Source organism: Microtus oregoni, unplaced genomic scaffold (genome assembly GCF_018167655.1).
Source record: "Microtus oregoni isolate MIOR12 unplaced genomic scaffold, Mior012 000061F_ref0000440, whole genome shotgun sequence".
In the NCBI taxonomy this organism is placed as follows: Eukaryota; Metazoa; Chordata; class Mammalia; order Rodentia; family Cricetidae; genus Microtus; species Microtus oregoni.
In genome coordinates this window covers 7,875,465-7,898,988 of record NW_024543871.1, presented here as the reverse complement: position 1 = coordinate 7,898,988, position 23,524 = coordinate 7,875,465, and the positions used below count along the sequence as shown (strand labels likewise).

At 40.3% G+C, this 23,524-nt stretch overlaps 1 pseudogene; it reads left to right on the top strand.

Moving 5' to 3' along the window:
- The first annotated feature begins 15,221 nt into the window (after positions 1 to 15,221).
- Positions 15,222 to 16,285, top strand: LOC121439491 (annotated as a pseudogene).
- The last annotated feature ends 7,239 nt before the right edge of the window (positions 16,286 to 23,524 follow it).

The following is a 23,524-nucleotide window of genomic DNA, read 5'->3' as shown; positions in this document are numbered from 1 at the left end:
CCCTCTGAAGAACCATGCAGTTTGGAATTCCCAGGATCAGCACCCATAAGAAGTCAGATAATTCAGTCACTACACACATATAAACATGGTTGCCATGGTTGGCTTATCTTTTTCTCCTCCCTTCACTTTCAAGGGCTTACAAAACACTCCAATACATCTATTTTTAAAACTGTTTTCTATCCATCTGATAGATTCAGGTTGACAGCACTTGGGAGGGAATAGAATATTCACCATCAAGGATCCCCCTCTTCTTGAAATGATTTTCACCTCTGCATGCAATGTAATATATCTACTTTGTCTTTGCTTTGTCCCATAAGCTGTATCTTATCATCTTCTTCCTACCTCTTAACCACAGCCATTTACAAGTTAAATTTTATTTTAGACTTCTAATCTTAAAATTAGGAATTATAGTTACATCACCTTGGATTTGGTCACAAAAACGCAAAAACACAAACCAGGAGCAGGAAGAGACTTGCCATAGGAAGTTAAGAGGCATATACAAGCCCCGGAAAGGTATGGAAAAGTCAGGAAACGTGACCAAAACAGAAGAATTGCAGAAATTGCCATCAGTAGCTCCAGTGTGAGAGTGGACAGTTTTCAAGGGCAAATTTGCAGCCTCTGTCATCTGCTTCTGATTATAAGGGAATGTGAGAAGCGTAATTTCTACTCTTCCCACCCCTGTAACACAGGAGATCCTTAAAGGGAAAATAACAGTACTCAGTGTCCAAACTTAGTATGTGAATAGGCACAGTAAAAATACATCAGTGTACAATTAAAGGGTTCCCTTGGCGCTGGTAATACCAAGACATAAGCAAAAGGACTTGACAGCATTTGGAGGGCAGAAAGGACTAAATGGAAAGATGGGAACAGAAGAGCAGGAAAAGTTAACTTCAGATCACATTATGGAAATACTGTTATGCTTGGGGTTGGAGAGGTGGCTTAGTTAAGAATACATACTGCTTTCAAAGAGAACCTGAGTTCTCTTGCCAACACCCATATTTGGCAGCTTATAAACAGCCTGTAATTCTGGCTCCAGGGGAATTCAGTGGCGCTTATCCCTGAGGGAATCTGCACTCATGTGCACGTAACCCCACACAGAAAAACATGTATACATAATTTAAAACTAATACAAATAAATATAATTTTTTCTGCTATGCTAAACAGGGACCTTATTTCACCCGAAAATGAGGAAAAAAATAGCTAAAACTGTAAAAGGCGAAAAGTGTGCGTAGCTATTGCTTCCCTCATTGTGAGTCTTGTTGCTGGAGGAGCTTCCCTCGTAGTCTAGTCTCTGCTCATACATGGGACAACTGAGTTTCCAAGGTGACAGAAGAGTCCTTGAAGCAGAATGCAGGAAGATGTATGTGTTTGAGGTAGAGTCTTGTAAGTGTGAGTAAAGTCCAGCTTTGCAAGGAATTTTCCATCTCTGCTATGGCTGAAAAATCAAAGCTAGAGCTAGCAGCGATTATATAGGTAAAGGAGGCACCAGTAAGAACTTCCATTCCCCTGAACTTCATTACTGGATCATTCTAGAAAGAGTCCGCCTCCACCTTCTTGCCAATCATTTGTTTTCAATGCACTATGATGGAATTTCAAGCTCCAGGAAGGCAAGGCTCTGCTTATTTCCTTGTATTGGTGTTCCCAAATCAGACTGTCACTCCTTAGTTCTTAGATTTGGGAGTCATTGCTATACAGGCACATTTCTGTCATGAGACTGCATCAGGATACCTGGGATGTAAGGATCAAAAAGTATGACTTGTGCTAGAACAAATCATTTTTTCTAAGTGAAAAGAGACAGGTCATAGTCTAAGCAGGGATGGGAAGCATTTACGACATGCCCATCTGAGCCTTGTTCTTCCAACATCTGAACATCTGTTCTTAAAACAGGACAATAGAAGTCATTCTCTTGGGCTATGAAGACTTCCTGTTTTCCCGGATCCCTAATTACATTGCTAGGGAATATCTTGGGCTTTCATTAACAAATATCAGAGCAGGAATAAATAGTTAGCAGCCAGTAAACCACAGGTGGATAGACAAATGAACCCTGGATTCTGTGATAGGGAAATGTGCCACCAGAAGTGATTAAGGACAGCCATTCCTAACAAGTTTGCCCTACTTCTCAATCTGCTGCAGGTCCAGCCTTATGCTATTATCCTCTCCTACAACTTAGGTAAAATGTGATTTCTTGTTTTACTGCCATTCATTTTCATTGTCCTGTAACATGAAGGTGCCTGCTTGTTGGGGTTTATGTCCTACCCAGTACCCCACAGCCAGCAAACCCGAAAGAAAATCCACAGAGATCTCCATAAGTTATAAAACTGATTGGCCCATTAGCTCAGGCTTCTTATTGTCTCTTGTAGCTTATATTAACCCATTATTCTTATCTATGTTAGCCACATGACTCAGTACCTTTCTGCCAGGCAGGTTATATCTTGCTTCTCGGTGATCTGGGCTGGAATGGGAGGAATGGGCTTCCTCCTTTCCAGCATTCTCCTGTTCTCATCGACCCACGACCTACTTCCTGTCTGGTTGACCCGCCTCTACTTCCTGCCTGGCCAATCAGTGTTTTATTAAAATACATGATTGACAGAATACAGATAATTCTCCCACACCATTGTCCCTTCTTGACTTCTGCTACAGCTGTGTGTTAACATATTTTACTGTAAACTTTTTCTTGTTTTCTTTTCATATCTAAATCAGAGCACTTAATAACCATGAGTTTGCTTCAGGGTTAAAATACTTTAATCATCCCACTACATGAGCTATGATTTTATTCAAATTCTTGATTTTAATTAATTAGTTAGGGTGGTAAGATATACGAGTATATTATAAATGATTATTTTTGCTATACAAAAAAATCAATAATAATGTGATATATTGATATTTCACTAAAAGATTGAATGAAAGACCTCATTTTCACTATTTTTCTTGATTTGGTCAGAAAAAGAATATCAGACTTGCAATAGCTTTCTCCAGTTTCACCTGCCTTTTTTATACCCACGGGAAAAAACAAAATCAGGAGAGAATTGAATGCTTTCCATGAAACAATCTAAAGGCCAAGGCAGAGCTGGGTTCAAAAAATGGATCAGAAGAGAGGTAGCAGCATGCCATCACGTCCTTTCTCTACCCGGACACTGCTGTTCCACCTCCAAGACCTTCATTCACCTCTGCAAGCCTGACATTATCAAGCAGTGACAAGCACCACTCCCTATGCCATCATTGCTCACCTTTGCCACTCCTTGCAACTTTGGCTGGCAAATCCTTCACTATGAAAGGATGACCCTGTACTGTGGTACACCTGCAACATCCTTTACCTCTGCCTAATGCACTCCAAGAACTCTATCCAGCTGTGATAATCACAGACTATCTCTAGCCATGGTCAAATGCACCCTGGCAATGGGCTGAGTATCTCTCATTCCCTGTATAACATCCTGAAGAAGACAATGATCCTGTAGGCCCTGATTGGTTAAATGTTGCTTGTCAGCATTTATTAGACCATTGGCAGAGAGGTTGAGGAACTGAATCAGAACTGACAAGCACATATTTATCAGCCTAGGGAGTCTAGGATCTAGCAGAAATTTTTCCTTCTCAATTCATTTCTTTTTTTCTTTTTTTGAGATTATAATATAATCATGCTTCTCCTTTTCCTTTTCACAATCCAAACCTTCCTATATACCCCTCTCTGCTCTCTTTCAAATACATGGCCTTTTTTCATTCTAATTGCAGAAATATATGTATAGCCTGCTCAGCCCATGTAAGTTTTTAATTAATATTATTTTAAAAGATCCTTCAGCCCAAAGCATGTCTGAATAGTCAAGCCCTATACAAAAATCCCTAGTTACCTGAAACCACCATTGCTACTGGCTGTTTGCAGTGCTCACACATTTCCTTAAGCTTTTATTTTGCCCTCAGCAGAAATAAGCCCAGTCCAGTACACCGCTGATCTGATAATGGGATGCATTTTCATATTTATCTGCTTTCACGTTGGTGGCCTATTCAGACATGCTCCTTGATTGCTCCCCAATCATTTCCCACCTCTTCTGAGAACATTAGGTATTAATTCAAGCTTGTCAAATCTTATATGATAGGTTCCATTTCAGAACTAATATCTCATCAACCTTACCTGGCACTAGAAAATTCAATTTCTCAAGATACCAGCTGTTATCCTAGAGACCTTACATATCTTTTTGGAACAGGTAATCAGAAGTGTTCTTGCAGAGCTCAGATTTATTTATTTATCTATTTATTTACTTACTTTGTAGCTGGTAAAGTTCCATGAATTTTATATATATATATATATATATATATATATATATATATATATATATATAAATTATACATATATGTGAGTCTTCCAAGATAAGTAAAATGAAAATTATGGTATAGGAGCTTTTTCTGTTCTGACCATAAGTAATAGTAAAAAATACAACACACATGTTTATACAAACTTTGAGAAGACCTTCAAAGCCTATTGTCATTTAATCCTAATTAAAGCACATTAAGCTCTGGAACAGTTTTTGATAAGACTTGGGCACATCATGCTAAATATATAATAGACTTCTATTATTTCTTTCAATGGATGCAAACATTAAAGAAGTCAATCTGGAGCAATACATTGTGGCAAATGGAAGCTTCCACAGCTCATTTTGCAGGGTCAAGACTATCTCTCAAGACATCTAAATGCTCCAGAGTTTACTGCTTTCAAAACCGAGTTCTGGTTTTGAAAACGTACAGTGCATCGTCTGATCTGGAGAAATGAAGACTATGATCATGTGTGCTGTAGCAGCAGGAGGCTAATAACTACAGTGATTTCAAAGAAGAACCAAGTATAAGACATAGATCAGGATATTACCATGACAGTAATCTGCTATAAAAGTTCTGTGACATCAATGATTGGCAGCTCTAAATACTGCTAAGACTATTGCCATTGCCAGGACTCTAAGTGGGAAGAAACAGTCTTGGAAAGAAACAGTCTATTTCAGTTAGAGGTCAGTAAAAATGAAATGTTTTAAAATTTAAATGTACAGTCATCCCAAATTCTCTCTGTATACTGCCAAGTTAAGAAGACCTGTTCTGTGAACTGACACATTTGGGTGCAGCATGAAGCAAAAGTCAAGAGGAGCTGTAAAGGATTTGACCATGCAATGTCGATTTCCACCCAGCACCCAGCATCTTTGATGGCCTCTACTAAATTTCCCCCATTCTTTATGAAATCTTACCCTCAGAAACTACTTTACTTTTCTCAGAACATGGTCCTGCTAAATGACCCTGCTCATCCTTATCTCTGTATGTAGAAGAGAAAAAAATAAAAACAGTTGATTTAGGGTTTCTGGATAGTGGGTACTTTAACCACTGTTATTAAGGTTTCTCAGAGAAACAGAATTTATGGAATGAAAATATATTGTAAAGAGGGGTTAAGGTGTTGGCTTATATGATATGGGTTGAGTAGTCAAACAATGGCTGTCTTCAAACTGGGGAGGCTGAGAGCCTGGAATCTGCTCCTGCAATGAGGCCAATGCCTCAGTAGTCCTATTTCTTCATTGTGTCATTTCTGCTTTTAAAAAAAGAGCTGGAGAGATAGTTCAGTGGTTAAAAGTGCTTGCAGCTTGGTGTACCTTTAAAGAACTGGAGTTGGGTTACCAGAACCCTTGTCAGGCAGCTGACAACAGCCTATAACTCTAGCTCCAGGGATGTGAAATCCATTTAGTGCCTCTGCAAACACCAGCCCGCCCGTGTGTGTGTGTGTGTGTGTGTGTGTGTGTGTGTGTACATATACATATATATTAAAATAAATCTGTTTTTAAAAATAGAACTAGCAAATCTTTTAACGTCTTCATTTAGGGCAATGAAGGCCTAAAAGATTTCTGGAGAGTTGCTCTTCTTTAGTCCACACTGGAAGGCCAAAGAATATGGGTCCTAATGTCAGCAGAGGGTAGCAGCAGTAGCCATAGAGAACAGATGCATATACCAGCACTGAACAAAGGCAGGCATGCAACGATAATACTGATTTTTCCCTCAGATCTCTTATATATGGGACACTGAGGGAAGGTTCTAGCCACTCTGGAAGAGGTGCATCCCCTTTCACCTAGTCCATCTAAGATACGTTCTCACAGGCCCACATAGGGGCAAGTCTCTTATTGGTTCTAGATCCAATCTAGATGGTAACTAGATTAACCAGCACAGTTACTTCAACATTTTGTCCTGCTGTTTAGAAATGAAAATTTTGAATTTAGAGGTGCTATTTGAAATTTCACTCTGAGTCATTACAGTTAATTTCTGCACTGTTATAACAGGCCTAAGCTGGCCATTGTATTAAAATAAGTAATGCACCTATATAGCACTGACCCCTTTACAGGGCTTGAAACCTTGTGATTATAGTGTAATTTGAGTGTGAAAAGCTTGAGGGATGTTTTTACCAGCTTATCAGAAGAGTATATTGGTGACACTAAGATTAATAGTTTGTTCACAGTCACAATGAGACCATCAGAGGTCTTAGCTGCCAATCCTGGTTATATAAAAATATGCACAAGACAACATAATACTTAAAGTTATAGCTAGAGCAATAAGACCAAAATAAAGGAGATCAAAGGGATAGAAATTAAAAAAGAAGTCAAACTTTTGCTATTTGCTGATGATATAATAGTTTGCATAAGTGACCCCAAAAATTTCACCAGGGAACTCCTACAACTGATCAACGCTTTCAGTAATGTAGCAGGATACAAGATTAACTCAAAAAATCAGTAGCCCTCCAATATACAGATGATAAATGGGCTGAAAAAGAAATCAGAGAAATATCACTCTTTACAATAGCCACAAATAACATTAAATATCTTGGGGTAACTATAACCAAACAACTAAAAGACCTATATGACAAGAATTTTAAATCTTTGAAGAAAGAAATTTAAGAAGACATCAGAAAATGGAAAAATCTTCCATGCTCTTGGATAGGTAGGATTAACATAGTAAAAATGGCAATCTTACCAAAAGCAAACTACAGATCCAATGCAATTCCTATCAAAATCCCAGCAAAATTCTTCTCAGACCTCAAAAGAACAATACTCAACTTCATATGGAAAAACAAAAAACCCAGAATAGCCAAAACAATCCTGTACAATAAAAGAACTTCGGGAGGCATCACCATCCCTGGCTTCAAGCCCTAATATAGAACTACAGTAATGAAAACAGCTTGGTATTGGCATAAAAAACAGACAGGTGGACCAATGGAATTGAATCAAAGATCCTGATATTAATCCACACACCTATGAACACCTGATTTTTGACAAAGAAGCTAAAAATATAAAATGGGAAAAGGAAAGTATCTTCAACAATTGAGCTGGTGTAACTGGATGTTGGTGCATAGAAGAATGCAAATAGACCCATATCTATGTCCATGCACAAAACTCAAGTCAAATGGATCAAACACCTCAACATAAAGCCAGCCACACTGAACCTCATAGACGAGAAAGTGGGAAGTACACTTGAACGCATTGGCACAGGAGACCACTTCCTAAATATAACCCCAGCAGCACAGACACTGAGAGCAACAATTAATAAATGCGACCTCCTGAAACTGAGAAGCTTCTGTAAAGCAAAGGACAAGGTCAACAAGACAAAACAGAAGCCTATAGAATGTGAAAAGATCTTCACTAATCCCACATCAGACAGAGATCTGATCTCCAAAATATATGAAGAACTCAAGAAACTAGACCTCAAAATAACAAATAATCCAAAAAAAAAATGAGACACGGACCTAATATCTTAACAGAGCAATCTCAAATGGCCAAAAGACATTTAAGGAAATGCTCAACATCCTTAGCCATCAGAGAAATGCAAATCAAAACAACTCTGAGATACCATCTTACACTAGTCAGAATGACTAAGATCAAAAACACTAAAGATAACTTATGCTGGATGTGGAATAAAGAAAACTTTTTCATTGTTGATGGGAGTGCAAACTTGTAGAGCTGCTTTGGAAATCAGTATGATAATTTCTCAGAAAATTAGGAATCAATCTTTCTCAAGACCCAGCAATACCAAAGGATGTTCAATCCTACTACAAGGACATTTGCTCAACTATGTTCATGGCAGCATAATTCATAATAGCCAGAACCAGGAAACAACCTAGATGCCCCTCAACTGAAGAATGGATAAGGAAAATGTTGAACATTTACACAATGGAGTACTACACAGCGGGGGAGGGGGGGAGTAATGACATCTTGAAATTTGCATGCAAATGGACAGAACGAGAAAAAAACTATACTGAGTGAGGCAACCCAGACCTATAAAAACAAATATAATAGGTACTCACTCATAAGTGACTTTTAGACATAAAGCAAAAATAACCGGCCTATAGTCAACAATTAGCATTCTATTGTTGTAAAGAAACACATGACCACAGAAGCTCATAAAATAAACCATTTAGTTGGGGCTGGCTTACAATTCAGAGGGTCTGAATTCTGCCTTTATCATCATGGCAGGGAGAATGGTGGCATGCAGACAAATAGGGTTCTGAAGAAGCAGCTGAGAGTTCTACATCCAAATTCATAGACAGCAGGAAGAGACAGCAACTGGATTTGGCTTAGGCTTTTGAAATTTCAAAGCCTGTCCCCAGTGACACACTTCCTCCAACAAGGCCCCACCTACTCCAACAAAAGCATACCTTCTAATTCTCACATAGCACCACTTTCTGATGTCTAAGAATTCAAATATATAAGACTATGGCAGGCATTCTTATTCAAATCATCACAGCAATTCTTCCCACCTCAATTAATATAATCTAGATAATGCCTTACAGGCATACCCAGAAGCCTGTCTCCAAGATGATTCTAGATTCTATCAGGTTGTCAACACAAACCTCACATTTGTGCTGTATAGATTACTTTAATGCTCTTTCTGTATTGTGTCTGATTTTTCTTTAGAAAAAAAAAACAATTGGCATTCTTCTTTAGGGCCCCATAAGTGTTCTTCAGCAACTTATGTCCTACTTAACAGCCACTGTTATGAGTCCACAATTCCTACTCAAATATATCCCTCCTTCTCACTTCCTGTTGAGTTGTTAACATGACAATATATATTTCACTTATTTATTTTATATGTTATATTATACAATTCATTTGTTATGGATTTACTTGTTTTTCTTACTTTGCTTACTCTAGGAGTTCTATGAAAGCAAAGTTTCTGGCTTAATTTTTTTTACTGCATTATTTTCATTATATGGACCATAGTAGACTTTCTACAAATAGCCAATGAGTAAACTGAAAAAAAAGAGCGAGAACAGAAAAATCATTTTGAGAGGTCAAGGCAGGTTTGGCTCAGCTCTGAGGCTGAAAATCAGTGCACAGAAGCTTAGAAAGATGGAAAAGGATAAAAAGTGTGTTCACGTTCTGATTATATTCAAGTCAGTTATCAAAAGAGACAGAGATGTAAAATGACAGCCAGCTGCAATAGGAATTGATGCACATAATCCACATTGACTTCAAAACCAAAACCTGATGTCCATGAAAGGCCACAAGTAGCTAAGTACTTCTCTTTCTGACAGTTATTTCAGCCTCTGCAGGCAATCAGAATCATTCAGGTGTGGTATCTCTTTCAGTTGCTCTAATACTTTCAGAAACTTTTGGTTTTTTGTTTTTGTTTATTTTTTTTTGAGGGACTCTGATATAGAAGTGGGAAAACAAAATGGCTGGCATTTGGCAAACACCACAGAGTTTGTCACTCAACAACATTAACGTTGAAGTTTGGGTGGGAATCTAAAATTTTAACATTGAACTGCTTTGATGCTCTGCTGATTCAGGGGTTATGTTTCTCATCACTGGAAGCACTAGTCTGTAAATGCCCCTGCTTGGACTTCTGATCAAGAAAATGAACAGTGACTTTGGACTCTGCCCAGTTGAACAATAACCAACTGCTTGTTTGTTCTACAGCAGTGATTTTCCAACCGTTGATCTGTATCAGAGTCATCTGAGGAGTATTCTAAGAACACGAATTCTGGAATCTAGTGATGTAGGTCAAAGATGCAATATTACCTACCATGTGCGAACACCTGAGTTCCATCACCACACACACACACACACACACACACACACACTCCCTCTTTATTCTCCATCCTGATTAGGATTCTAAATTACCAGATCTGTGGTAGAGGTGCTGGGATTCAGGTTTCGGAGGGAGGTGTATTTGGGGGTTTTATTGTTTTGCTTTTTAGTATCTATGTATCAGTCTATGGTCTGAGACATTTGTTCATATTGGGTTAGAAGTTACCAATGAGTTCAAAATTCATCAGTGATTTCAATAAGCAAGCTATTTTCACTGGGAAAAGCCAGGTTATTTTTCTTTTTCAAAATTGTGTGTGTACATGTGTATATACAGATGGATGTGCGTGTATATGCACATAAATACATGTTCTGTAAGCCGAAGATCAACCCCAAGTGTCCTGCAGGACCTATCTACTTTGTCTTTTAAGACAAGATCCCTCATTAGGACCTAGCGCTTCCAGATTAGTCATTAGTCTAAGAGCTGACCTTTAAACTACAGGGATCCACCTGTCTCTTCCTTCATCACTAAGCCACAACACCCAGCTTTTCTTTTTCACAAGGGTGCTGGGAATCAAATTCAGGTCCCTCTGCTAGTATGTCATGGGCCTTACTGTCTGAAAAAAAAACAGTTTTAACTGCTAAATCAGTGAAATTCTTTCAGAGGAGGCTATACAGCTTGTTGTAGGCTTTAGGTTATGTGCTGTTTGACATCTTGTTTCTGTCTTCTGTTCATTGTACAATGGTTTCAAAACTCCCTAGATAAAGTTAAACAAGAGGAATAGAAAATTGGACAGCACTGTGGGCTTTGTTCTTGACTCGGTTAAGAAGTTGGTTGCTGCTGTGGGGCTTTGTTGTGCTTTGTCTTGGCTTCGATCTTTCTGTAGTTTTTGTTGCTATTTTGTTTTGTTTGGAATCTTTAAACTGTTTTTTTTCCAGAGGACCAGAATCTGAGAAGGGAGCAGGTTAGCACCCTAAAAGCTGCCTTATGTGTCATCTCCGCCATCAGTTTATCTAGGGCAAAGATGCCCACAGCACACCAAAGGCAATCAGTCATCCTGGAGCCCAGTCGTGGCCCTCTGGCCAGGTGGTGAGCCATGTTGTTGAGACATGGGATGCTGGTGGCTTCCTTGTTATCATCCCTGGCACTTCTTGTTGCTTTGGGAAAATCTCCCTCAATGCCCAGGATGACCTGGAACTCACTATGTATCTTAAGTTGGCCTGAAACTCACTATGAAACCCAGGATACCTTTGAATGCGTGAATACTCCTACCTCAACTTCCCTAGTGCTAGGATTGCAAACATGAGTCACCACACAGGCTCTAGTATTTTGTTTTTGTTAATAAATTTGGGGGAATAAAGTATCATAATTAGCATCTCTTGTCAACTTGACACACCTGGTAAGAGGGACCCTCAATAGAATAATTGCCTCCATCAGATTGGCTCCTGAATATGTCTGTGGGGCATTCTTTTAATTGCTAATTGATGTAAGAAATCTCAACTCACTGTTGATGTGGATCCTTGAGCATGTGGTCCTTGGTTGTATAAGAAAGGATCTGAGCAGGCCTCTTCTGCTTGAGTTCTTACCCAGACTTCCTTCTGTGATGGGTTGTGAATAGGAAGTATAAACCAAATAAACCTTTCCTGCCCCCAAATTGCTTTTAATCATGGTATTAATCACAGCAACAGAAAAACAAAGCAGTACAAGAGAAAGGAAATTGTTGGAGGAAGGGGCTGCTTGTTCATCCCGGCTGCCTGGCTTACAATGCACTTCCTGTTTACTTCGGTTATATTATATCCTTCTGGAGTCTTTAATGGAGTTGAAAAATAGATAGATAGTTATAGCTTTTCCGTAGTTATGATAAAGGATAAAGTAGATATAAATATTGTAACTGAATTTTTTATTTGATAACTGTTTTGTTATATGTAATTTTACTATGTTAAAGCTTTCCTTTTTGTTTAAACAAAAAAGGTGAAATAGTGTGGGAGGTCCTTCTCTCTATATGTTGCTTTCATTGGTTAATGAACAAAGAAACTGCCCTGGCCTGTTGATAGGGCAGAACTTAGGTAGACAGGGAAGACAGAACTGAATTCTGGGAGGAAGAAAGCAGAGTCAGAGAGATGCCATGGATCCGCCAGAGACAGACACTGGAGTTTTACCCCATAAGCCACTGCCATGTGGCAATATATAGATTAATAGAAATTGGTTAAATTAGTATAAGAGTTAGCCAGTAAGAAGCTAGAGCTAATGGGCCAAGCAGTGTTTTAACTAATACAGTTTCTGTGTGGTTATTTCAGGACAAAGTGAACCAAGCAGCTGAGACAAACAAGCGGCATGGCCTCTTCCTGTTACAGATGATAGGTGGTATGTAATTTGTCCCAAAGAGAAATAACCAATAAGAAGTTGAGGACCCTAGAAAAAAGGCTAAATGCTTTCATAATATGCCACCAGCCTCAGCCCTAAACAATGTTCTTTCCACAGTTCTGTACTGCCATAAGAAAAACATGAGATGGGAGATGGTCACACACAATTCACTTAGAGTAATCAAATAAATCCTCTTCAAATCACGTGGACTCCTCTTTGGCTTGTATGAACCAAATAAATGAGATGCAGTTGAAGAAGACATAATCAAAACATCTCTTGCAAAAAACAAAAACAAATCTCTCACCACCCTCCCTATCAGCTGACAACCTGCTGAAGCAGTAAACAGTGGCTGGCCACACTGTAGATGATCTACCAATCACTAAAGACAGTTAGGTCTGGAACCAGACACTATTAGCTTCCAAGAGCTGACTGCACAAATGTATTGCCAAATGCTACATTTCACAGCTTTATGTTAGCAGCTTAAGATTGGCTGTTATAGATGTACTTTCACCACAAGAATTGGTAAACTGTACAAATCGGTTGTTGAAATTTTTCCTGTGGTCTTGTACATGAACTATTTTACCAGCATCAGAAGCTGTTTCAAAGCCAAAGGAGACAAACCCAAACTGCTGTTGTGTTGTCAAGTTTGGCACTTAAAACCACCTTCTCTTTCGAGAGCAGCCATGTAGGAAACACTGCCCAGTTGTTCCTCCCTGGGAGAAAATGAAATTACCTCACTAATTTCTGAGTCATTCTTTTAATGACAAAAAAACTACTTCAAAGAAAAAGCCCATTCTTCTTTGGATCACGATTTCAAGAGGGAGCTTTGTCCACTGTGACAAACCTAAGCAAAAGAAGATTAATGGGGATGGGGACAGAGATCTATTCGATTGTTATTTGGTTGGCTGCTTTTGGTTTTTGTGTTTTAATGGGGGTTTTTATTTTTTATTTATTTTTGCTGATTTCTTTAAACACAGCCCAGATGAACTTAGCATATCAGAGTAAAGTTTTCCTCTTCTAAAGTAGCTGTCTCCAGTCCTGACACGGAATGGAAATCACATGGGATACAGAGATTCACAGCCCAAGGAAAATGATCTGCCAGCCTCATTGAACAACTAATTTGGCATCCCACCATTGGTGGGGGAACCCACTGTACAACAGCTGCCTCCAATGAACAGATTATCGAACGAAAGACAGCAAACTGTTTAGTCATTAATCAGAGGGGAAAATATCTTACTGGGTAGGTAAAAGAATACATTTAAAACCTCAGAATGTGAGGCATTAAGATTCCTGTTGTCCATTCTTTCTAGATCCCTGGTGGCATGTCTTTCTTGCAGTTGGCATGGTACACATTTCTCCCCCTCGCTTGTTCTACTACAAATAGCATTGTGAAGTTTCACTAATCCCAGCTAACACAGGAATCCATGGCATCTGAACCTATTAATGAGCCAGAAGAATGTTTCCATCATTAACAGCTGGCAGCTACAGGCAATGCAGAAATTGATTAAGTTTTTTCATCACCAGCAATTAGACAGTTCCACAGCACAACTGAGACTTGACATTTAAAATACAAACACTGTAGCTAATATCAGTGTGGGAAAGTGCAGAGAGGAAAATGGCCAGGTGATGCACTAGTTACTAAATCTTCCAAAGAAACAATATGTACCTTCAATGCTGTGTGTTAGCTTTATCTAAAGAATCCCTTATACTGCATTGGGGTGGCAAATGACCGCAATGGCCCTTAAATCAAATAGTCAGTCTGTTCTATTAAACCCAGACAATTATATCTAGTGTGACTATTGACTCTGTTTTGGTTGAATTCATGCCACCAGCAGCCTTTCTAAGAGTATAAATGTGAATTTTGTTGCTGCCTCCATATTCTCTGAGAACAATAGGCATAAAGAACTATTGACCTGGGAACTACATCTTATACAAAACCCTGAAGTGGACAACTGATGCTGTCCACTTCTGACTTGGTACTCACAACTATATCAGAACCACTTAGTTCTAATGAACAGGATCTGCTTATGCTAGTTCAAGGAAAGGGATAAAGATATTACAGAAGAGGACTCGGTATAGATTCCAGGTTCCAGAAGCAACAGGAATAAAGAAGTTTCACAAAGCTTAGTGACACATAAGCATGAACACTTACTTTAGTCTTTCACCACGTGACTCAACTGTCCATTCATCAAGTTACTCTACTGTTTGATTCAAACCTTCCAGAGAAGGAATGGGAGTGAGCACGGTCAGGCCAACAGATTCCCTACCATGTGAGTGCTGCCCGTATCCATCTCATCAAATTGTGGATAAAAGCCATGCAAGACCGTTTCCATGTTTGTGAATGACAGGCAAGAATAAGGTAAGCTAGGACAGTAAATTGGAGGTGAACTACAGGCCCACTAGCCTCTTCTTTAGTCAGCACTTACCCTGAGACACATAGCCCTGCCATTAAGTTTACAGTGAATACTAACCAAAATTTACATATTCATAAGTTACTTTTCTCATTGCTATGACAAAATACCTGTCAAAAATAACTTAAGGAAGGACTGTTTTCTATTGTATCCCAGTTTGCAGGTACAGTCCGTCCATCACGGCGGGTAGGCATGACTGCAGAAGCATGAGGCAGCTTAAGTTTGCATTCTGGTACTCAGCTCACTTCTTTCTTTCCTAGTCAGTCTAAGACCCCAGCACATGGGAGAGTGCTGCCTATATTCATGGTGGCTCTTCCCTCCAAAGTTAAACGTTTCTAGACGCACCCTCACAGACATCACCAGAGGGGTGTTTCCATGGGGATTTTAAATCCCATCAACTTGGAAGAAGCAGTGATGCCCAAAAGAAAGGCTTAAGGGGATACTAAAGGAGATAAAGCCAAGGTGAAGGACGAGCCACAGAGAAGATCGGCAAGGTTGTCTGCTAAACCTGCTCCTCCAAAGCCAGAGCCCAAGCCTATAAAGGCCCCGGCAAAGAAGGGAGAGAAGGTACCCAAGGGGAAGAAGGGGAAGGCCGATGCTGGTAAGGATGCCAATAATCCTGCAGAGAATGGAGACGCCAAAACAGACCAGGCACAAAAAGCTGAAGGTGCTGGAGACGCCAAGTGAAATGTGTGCGGTTTTGATAACTGTGTACTTCTGGTGACTGTACAGTTTGAAATACTATTTTTTGTCAAGTTTTATAAAAATGCAGAATTTTGTTTTACTTTTTTTTTTAAGCTATGTTGTTAGCACACAGAACACTTCATTGTTTTGGGTGGGGAGGAACATGTGTCACTAGCAGTGTCTCCCAAGCTGGATGAATGATGGTTCATGATGGAAAACATCTTTCCCTGATAATTTTGAAAGACTCCTCTTGGCTCCCAGGAGAGGCGTCCTGGGGACATGTTGACATGTGTGGGAAAACTCAGTTCATTTTTATATCCTCCTCCCCCTGTACCATCAACATAGACTTAACTCCCTTAAGACCAGAGACCTGTTGGAACCTGATCCCCAAAATTGGTTTTGCCAGTCTGTTGGGCAATCCGGACTTTGCAGTGATATCATTGAGTGTCCTCAAAAGCGCAGCGGTTCGTTTTATAGAAGATTGTGGATCTGCAGATTGATAATTCTGCCATTTTCATTTCATTTCCTGAAAGTCAGGGTCGGCTTGTGAAGAGTTGTGAAACAACATCCTCGATGTGAAATGTCAACCCTCACTCTAAACTCCTCCCCCTTTGCAGAGCATCCAATGAAGACTCACCAGGTTTTATAGTGGCTTTCTGATTTTGGTAGTCATACAAGAAGGGAGTTTGGAAGTTCTTGTATACTGTTACTGATTGTCTGCCCATGTTCTGCCTGGAAAACCATGATTGTTTATGGAAAGTGTCTTTAATAAAGCTGGATACAGTTTGGCTTGGGAAAAAAAAATAAATCCCATCAACTTGATAGCCATCACAGCCTATCTTGAAATTTACCTTACTTTACAGTTTAAAAAAGAAAAATAGATCCCTGCCCCGAAACTAAAGCAATCATCCATTTTGTGTTTTCAGCCACCCAGTAATTTGACTCATCATGGGGAAGATTCAGCTATGTCACAATTGTCCATCTGCTGACTGACCTGCATTGCACCCAGACTAAGAGAAACAAAGGATTTGACATTTATGCTGCAAAAAATTTATCAAAATAATAATTATGCCTGCTTCTTGCTGAGAGGTTAATGTTTTTGCTCCTCATTGCTAATTCTAGATCAGAGATCAGAAAAACATTTTTTTTCACTGTAAAGGACCCGGCAGTAAACTGTCAAAATTCAATGTTACTAAAACAGACATGCACTATTCACACATATTAAACATACTTGGTCCAGTAAAGTTTTAAATATAAGGACAGAAATCCAGGAACAGAGCTTAAACCTTCCTTTGAGGCTAGTTTAGGATATGATTCCAGCACTTGGGAAGCTGAGACAGAAGAATTGTCATGAGCTTGAGGGGCCAGTGTGGGTTTCATGTAAGTTCAAGGCCATCTTGGGCTATAGACTGACAAGGGTCTAAAAACAAATAGAAGGCAAGAAGGAGTTGTTCTGGTAACCAAACTTTTTTTCCCAAACTCTGCTTTACACCATTTCTTTCTTCTCCCTGAGATGCCCAACTTCTTTGAAATTCCCACTGTAGGAGGGAAACACTCACCTCTCAACTTCCCTGTAGTTGTCGAGAAGTGTGTGCTTTTTAGACCAGGTTTCCCACCTTCTTCATCTTTCTCCTAGTCTTTTATGTTTGTCATTGCTGTGGGTAACTTTTCCACTCATGACAATACAATTCAGACTGTATCTTAGTTTCTTTGTCTTTGAAAACCTCAGTTCCAAGAATCATTTGCTCTATTCCACCTAATCTACTCATTTTCTCCTGGAGGATCTCTCCAGTGACAGAACTGCCTCTAAAATATGAGTTTCAAGATTCTCAATAATGCTCAGTCTTTCTTCTAATTCTCTGTGGAAGAATGACCCAGATGCCGACAGTCCTTTGAGTCACTTAAGCCACTGAGAGATATCATTATCTACCAGCCCTGTCTCCTCAAGTCCTCCTATCCCTCTTTGTCCAGTGTAGCCTGACAAACTTCTCTGGTACCCTTCTCATTTACTCCATCATCTCGTTTTCCCTGTGCTCTACCTATGACACACTTGCACCTGAGCACTCAGTGTGACTGAAGGATAAACACCACCACAGCCTCAGCTCACAGGAGGGCATCCCACACACTGACGATCCTAACGCATTTCTATAATAAAGTTTATTTTTCCACTCTTGGGGAAATTTTTCTATTTTTTTTCAATTCTTGACCTCTGCATACTCAGTTATCCTGTCTAATTGAGAAAATAGGAACTATCTAAGCTTGTACTTCTCTAGGCTCCAAAGCATTGCCCCTGGTGAGTTGTGACTGAGGCTCCCTAAAGGCGGTCACAGTCTCTACTGAGCACCCACTTTCGTGGGTAAGATGCCCATAATTCACTAAGAGAACTGTGTTCATCTTCCCAGAGCTAAAAGGGAGAGAACAATAACATGGGGAGACATTAATTCCCCCCAAACGAAAGAGAACTCTGGTTTTAAGGTGGGTCCCAGAAGCAATTACTCATGTCTTCTTCCCACACAGAGGCATGAAGAGGTATAGCATGGGATGAAAAAGAAGCTGCTACAAATTCTCTGGAGGAAGGCTAGGTCTCAGGCAGTAGGGCTTCCACCGTTAGCCTGAGTTACATGGCTGCCTGTGCCTCGTGGCTACAAGGAACCACAGGAGCCTTGAAAAGAAGCATCCTGAATGATCAAGAGTATCCTTCTTGCAATATTCTGGGCAGCATAAGGCCTTTAACAGTTCTCCTTACCCCTTCGCCGGAGTCTGGATTGTGAGAGAGCTTGACTTTCCAGTCAGATTGATGGTGGCTCATGACCAGCTAAATTCATTTCCGAGAACTAAAGGCAAGGAAACATTTTATGTGCTCTACTGAAAAGCAAAATGCAGCCCACTACATTTGTTCCTGGACAATGCAACTCAGAGGAATACATTTCTGCTGTTGGCTTTCTGAAGAGCATTCTTATTTAAGTAACACGCACAGAATGTGAACTGAATGAAAATGAAGGTGGACTCATCCCCAGTCTTCAGTCATGGCTTAGCTTTGCAGTAGAAATTTTTGAACTTCCAACTACAATACAATAGAGTTATATTTTTGAACCTATGAAGTTTACACACCTAAAATATCACATTAAAATTTCTATACAGGCCCAAGGAACCTTCTGATTTCACTGTACTCAAAAAAAAAGGAAAGAAAGAAATAGACATGCTTTTCAAAAGGGCATAGAAAGTTAGAAAATCTCCTATCACCAGGAGTGAGCAAATAGGCCTTGGGTGGGAAAGAAAGTGAGCAAAAATCAATTTTACTTGCGTTAGTCTCACAATGGATTTTGCAAAATAAAGGGGGGGGATCAATCTTGTCAAATCAGTGAGTATTTATATACTTGAAGGAGTCTAAAGGTCTTGGATTGTGTATTAGGCCATAGAACATCCTTGTCCTCTCTCGCATCATGAAGGCTACAACATGAAGGTTGAGCTCCTTTCTGTACTGAAAGAACAGTGACATGGAGTTTTGCCATATTCATCATCAAGATGCGTCCAAGGCAGAAACCACACCTGGTTACCTTTCCTCAGTCTCAGCTTCAACGCTGTGGAGGCGTTGCGTCTACCAGAGGCCTCTTCCTCCTACATGTGATGGTGTGCACTGTGAAGCTGGGTGCTAAGCTATCTGATAAGACCCATCCTTTGATCCGAGAGCACCCCTTAGTGAGTGACAACTAATGCCTCTGACAGTGATGTCGGGGAACCAGGCAGGAGGAAGTCAGAGTATGGAAGGTGTGTGCCTTGAGCAGAGGGCTACTGTGTCCCTCTCTAAACGTCAGGGTACAGATGAGACAGTAGTACCCCCCATGACAACTAACTCCCTAAGCAGCTACATCAGTGGCTTTATTCTTGTGGAGACATCCTCAAAGTCAGTTGACTTTTCGGTACTTAAGATTCTCTAGCTATAAAATGAATATAACTGTGATAGTATAAAGCATTATAATTTTAATATGGTATGATATTTATGAAAGTCTTTGCTCCAGGTCCAACATGGGGTCATATATTCAGTGCTATGTACATGTTTGATAAAATGGCAAAAATAATTATTCTTGTGTTCCTGTATATTCGACATCAAGCAAATCAACACAAACTTGATTAGCCATCCGCAGGTATATGCGGCTAGGGGCATTCTAAAATTCATCCAAAGCTCTTGATCTTAAAGCCAGATAGACTTGACTCAGAAGCAGACAGTATTTTCCAGCTGCTCATGGACAGGAAGTCAAGGAGATGTGCTCCTCCTGGACTGAGAGGAAGTAAACTTCTATACTGGTACTTTCAAATAGGTAGCAAGGCACTCAGTGGTTTCTAGATGTTGAGAGAGCCCTTGACTGACAGTCATCAGGAAAACGGGGGCCACAGTCCTACAACAGTAAGGAACTTGTTTCTGCCAATAAGCTCATTTAAAAAAAAAGTCCTATACCCTGCATAAAAATAATTGTGTCAACATATGTGTGTGATGATTAATTTTGATTGCCAAATTAATCAGATTAATAAATGCCTCAGACATTAGTGTTACCTACTTTTGGGAGTGCCTATGAAGGCAATTCCAAAGAGGAATTAACAAGGGGATTAAGGTAAGACCTGCCATGAGTTTGGGGGGTGGGGGGAGTGACGTCCATCCCATAGCCAAACTGAATAAAAAGGGAAATAGGAGGGTTGACATTGCTTTTTCACTGTTCCTTGGTCCACTGAGACATGAGCAAGCAGCCTCAAGCTCCTGGTTCCCCAGCTACAAGCTGCAAGCTGCTCCCTGCAGCGATGACTTCTCACCACGATGGACAACATCTCCTTAAACCATGATCCAAAATCGAACATTCCTCCCTCAAGTTGCTTCTTCTTAGGGACTTGGTCACAGAGATGCGAGAACTACTATACTGAGGTTTCAGCACCATGGAGACTCTAAACAGAGAATTTAGTTCTTGGTGCGGAAAATTCTGCCGTAGAGAAACAATGGCATAAGCAGTTTGCGTTGCATTAATCCAATACATTTGTACCAATTTGTTGTGTAGCAGCCTAAAACTATTACAGCCAGAAAAAAAAAACAGCAAACACAGGAGTACCAAATGAGCAATCAGTATCATCCAAAGAATAGGAGACATCCCTATCACATGACATCCCTACCCCATGACAGGGAAAGATTTTGTCACTTACAAGGTCAGTCCACAATGTTCTTGGCTCTTACAAAAGAGTTAATTTGCAATCCCAAGCTTGATCTTCTAGGTTTATATAATGTGGTACTGTATCTACCTGAACTCACTGGAAGGGCAAGACTGACTCACTCACCCCAAGAGTTACCACGTTTGGGGTCTCTCATGCTGATTCATGCGATTTCGAGAAAGCACTGTGTGATGTCCAGACCTAAGCACATAGCATTGTTTCTCAGCATCACAGTGGGACCTTTGACCTACAGACCTGCTTCTCAATCCATGTTCCAGGAGCCACCAGGAAACTAGGAAAGGTGTTTGCAACCTGAAGAACGGAGCTCTGTGGTTGCTTAATAAAAGAAAGAAATAAAAAAAAAACTGGCAAAGCCCGTGATTGATGAGAAACTTGACATCTAAATTGAACCCTTGCTTTGCCACTTGCTCCCCGTGACTATTGAGCCCTTCTGTGCACCTCTCTGTGGAGTGCTACAACAGTTGTAAAGATGAATATATAAGGCACTAATGCTTCATACCTCCCTTTAAGTGAGCCCTGGGAAATAGGAGTCATTTAGCTACACGATGCTGACCTGATCTTATTTTGAAACCCAAAGGCTAGGCTTTAATCGTATTGGAAAACCCCACCCCTGTGCCCAGAATAGACAGCTGAGCACTCTTTGCTTCCCTGCTCCTGAACCAGTAGTGTCTGTTTATTGACTGGCCACTCCAGATTGGTACACGGAGTACCAGACCACGTCAGCCAAAGCCAGAATTTTAAAAAGCCATCGTTTTCCAGTCCTTTTCTCTTGCTTTCTTCATTCATCATAACGTGAATTATGCTAGCCATGTACACCTACTGAACCAAAACAAGAAAAATATTGTAAAGCAACAATACATTAGTCTACGGAATGTGTCAGGCTGTGACCTGAAAGCAGATAAAATGCTTACTATCTTAAAAGATATCATGAAGCTAAGCTTACATCCATCATTCTTGTAAGTGGGTATTATAGGGTTTTCAGTGCAGTGATAATACACATGACTTGTATTATACAAAGTAACTTGAGGAGGAAAAGGTTTATTTCACTCCCGGTTCCGTGTAACAGTTCATCATCAAAGGCAGTGAGGGCAGGAATTCAAGCAGGGCAAAAACCTGGAGGCAGAAGCTGATGCAGAGACCACGGAGAGGTGCTCACTGGCTTGCTCAGCCTGTTTTCTTATAGAAATCAGGATCACCACGCCAAAGGCAGCACCACCAACAGTGAGCTGGGCCTTCCCAGGTCAATCATCGATCAAGAAAATGTCCTACAGGCTCGCCTGCAGCCCAATCTTATGGAGGTATTTTCTCAATTGAGGTTCCCTCCTCTCGGAAGGCTTGAGCATATGTCAAGCTGACATAAAACTAGCCAGGATGGAGAGGGTGTTTAACCGTCAGTGGTGCAGCTTTGGTAGCATGACTGGCTGCACTGCATCAGGTTAACAAAGCCTTCAAAGGTGCATGCCACTAGTAAACACGGTCACATCCATACTCCCATAAGTGGGTCTGTTAAAGGAGCCTGCTTTCTGAGTATTGCTAAGTTGGTGCGTCAGCCTTCCTCTACATTGCAACAAGGGCAGTGGTGGCAGCATCTTTGTGAAGATGACCATTTGTTATAGAGATTGTGAAATTGCTTAATTGACTATAATACTTGAGAAGAAAAATGTCCTTCTAGCAATTCTGTTACAGTTTTGGATTACTATAGAAAAGGTTTGTCTGGGACATTTTATGTGAAACACCAGGCTATTGTTTAATTGACAGTGTATAGTGTGTGTGTGTGTGTGTGTGTGTGTGTGTGTGTGTGTGTGTACAGTGTTTGTATGTTTATATGTGCATGCCCATCTGTGCCTTTATGCGTGTATGCTTTGGGTCTACACTGTATTCCTCAGTTGCTCTCCTTTTTTTCCCCTTTGAGACAGGGCCTCTCCTGAATCTGTAGCTTACCATTTTGGCTAGTTATCTTTGCCCCTGCCAGCACTGGGCTTAAAAGAACATGCTGCCATGGGTCCTGGGGAATCATCATAGTGACCTGGGTTGCCATGCTTGCATTTACTGAGCCAATTCCCTAGACCTAAACTGATGTTTTCCAAAAGAAAACACTGGCAAAAGGCTTGCAGCTCCTGCCCCTTGGCAAAAGACTCTTTTACTGAAATGTAAGAGCTAGAAAACAGTATCTGTTGTTAAAATATGCCTATCTCGTTAACTTTTGCCTTCTTGGTGTCTAGAATAGTGCCTGAAACAGATGCAGGCACTAACTAATCCCTAAATGAACAAATTCAGTGAATGAATGCAATAGAATGAATTGGCAAGGTGCAAGAATATTTACATTCATTAGCTATCTATAAATTCTGAGCAGTGAAGGGAAAGATGGTCAAGTTACAAAGCAGACAAACCGGGAGGGGAGCGTCTTCAATCAAACCAGAACTATGGACTATAGCACCAGACAAAGAAACTGTTGTCAGTAGAATCTATCACCACGAAGTTTTCATTCCCAAATGGAAATTTCCAGAGCCTCTGTGGTAAACCATTTTGTGACTGGTCATTTAAGAGTAGCAATGCTTTTGCTTGAATAAGCATGGGGCAACAGCGCCATCTTCTGGAAAAATTTGTCGGGACTTTTAAAACCAATTTTTTTTTTGTGCAAGCTTCTTTTTATTTTTTTAATTAATTATTTATTAAAGATTTCTGCCTCCTCCCCGCCACCGCCTCCCATTTCCCTCCCCCTCCCCCCATCAAGTCCTCCTCCCTCGTCAGCCCAAAGAGCAATCAGAGTTCCCTGCCCTGTGGGAAGTCCAAGGACCACCCACCTCCATCCAGGTCTA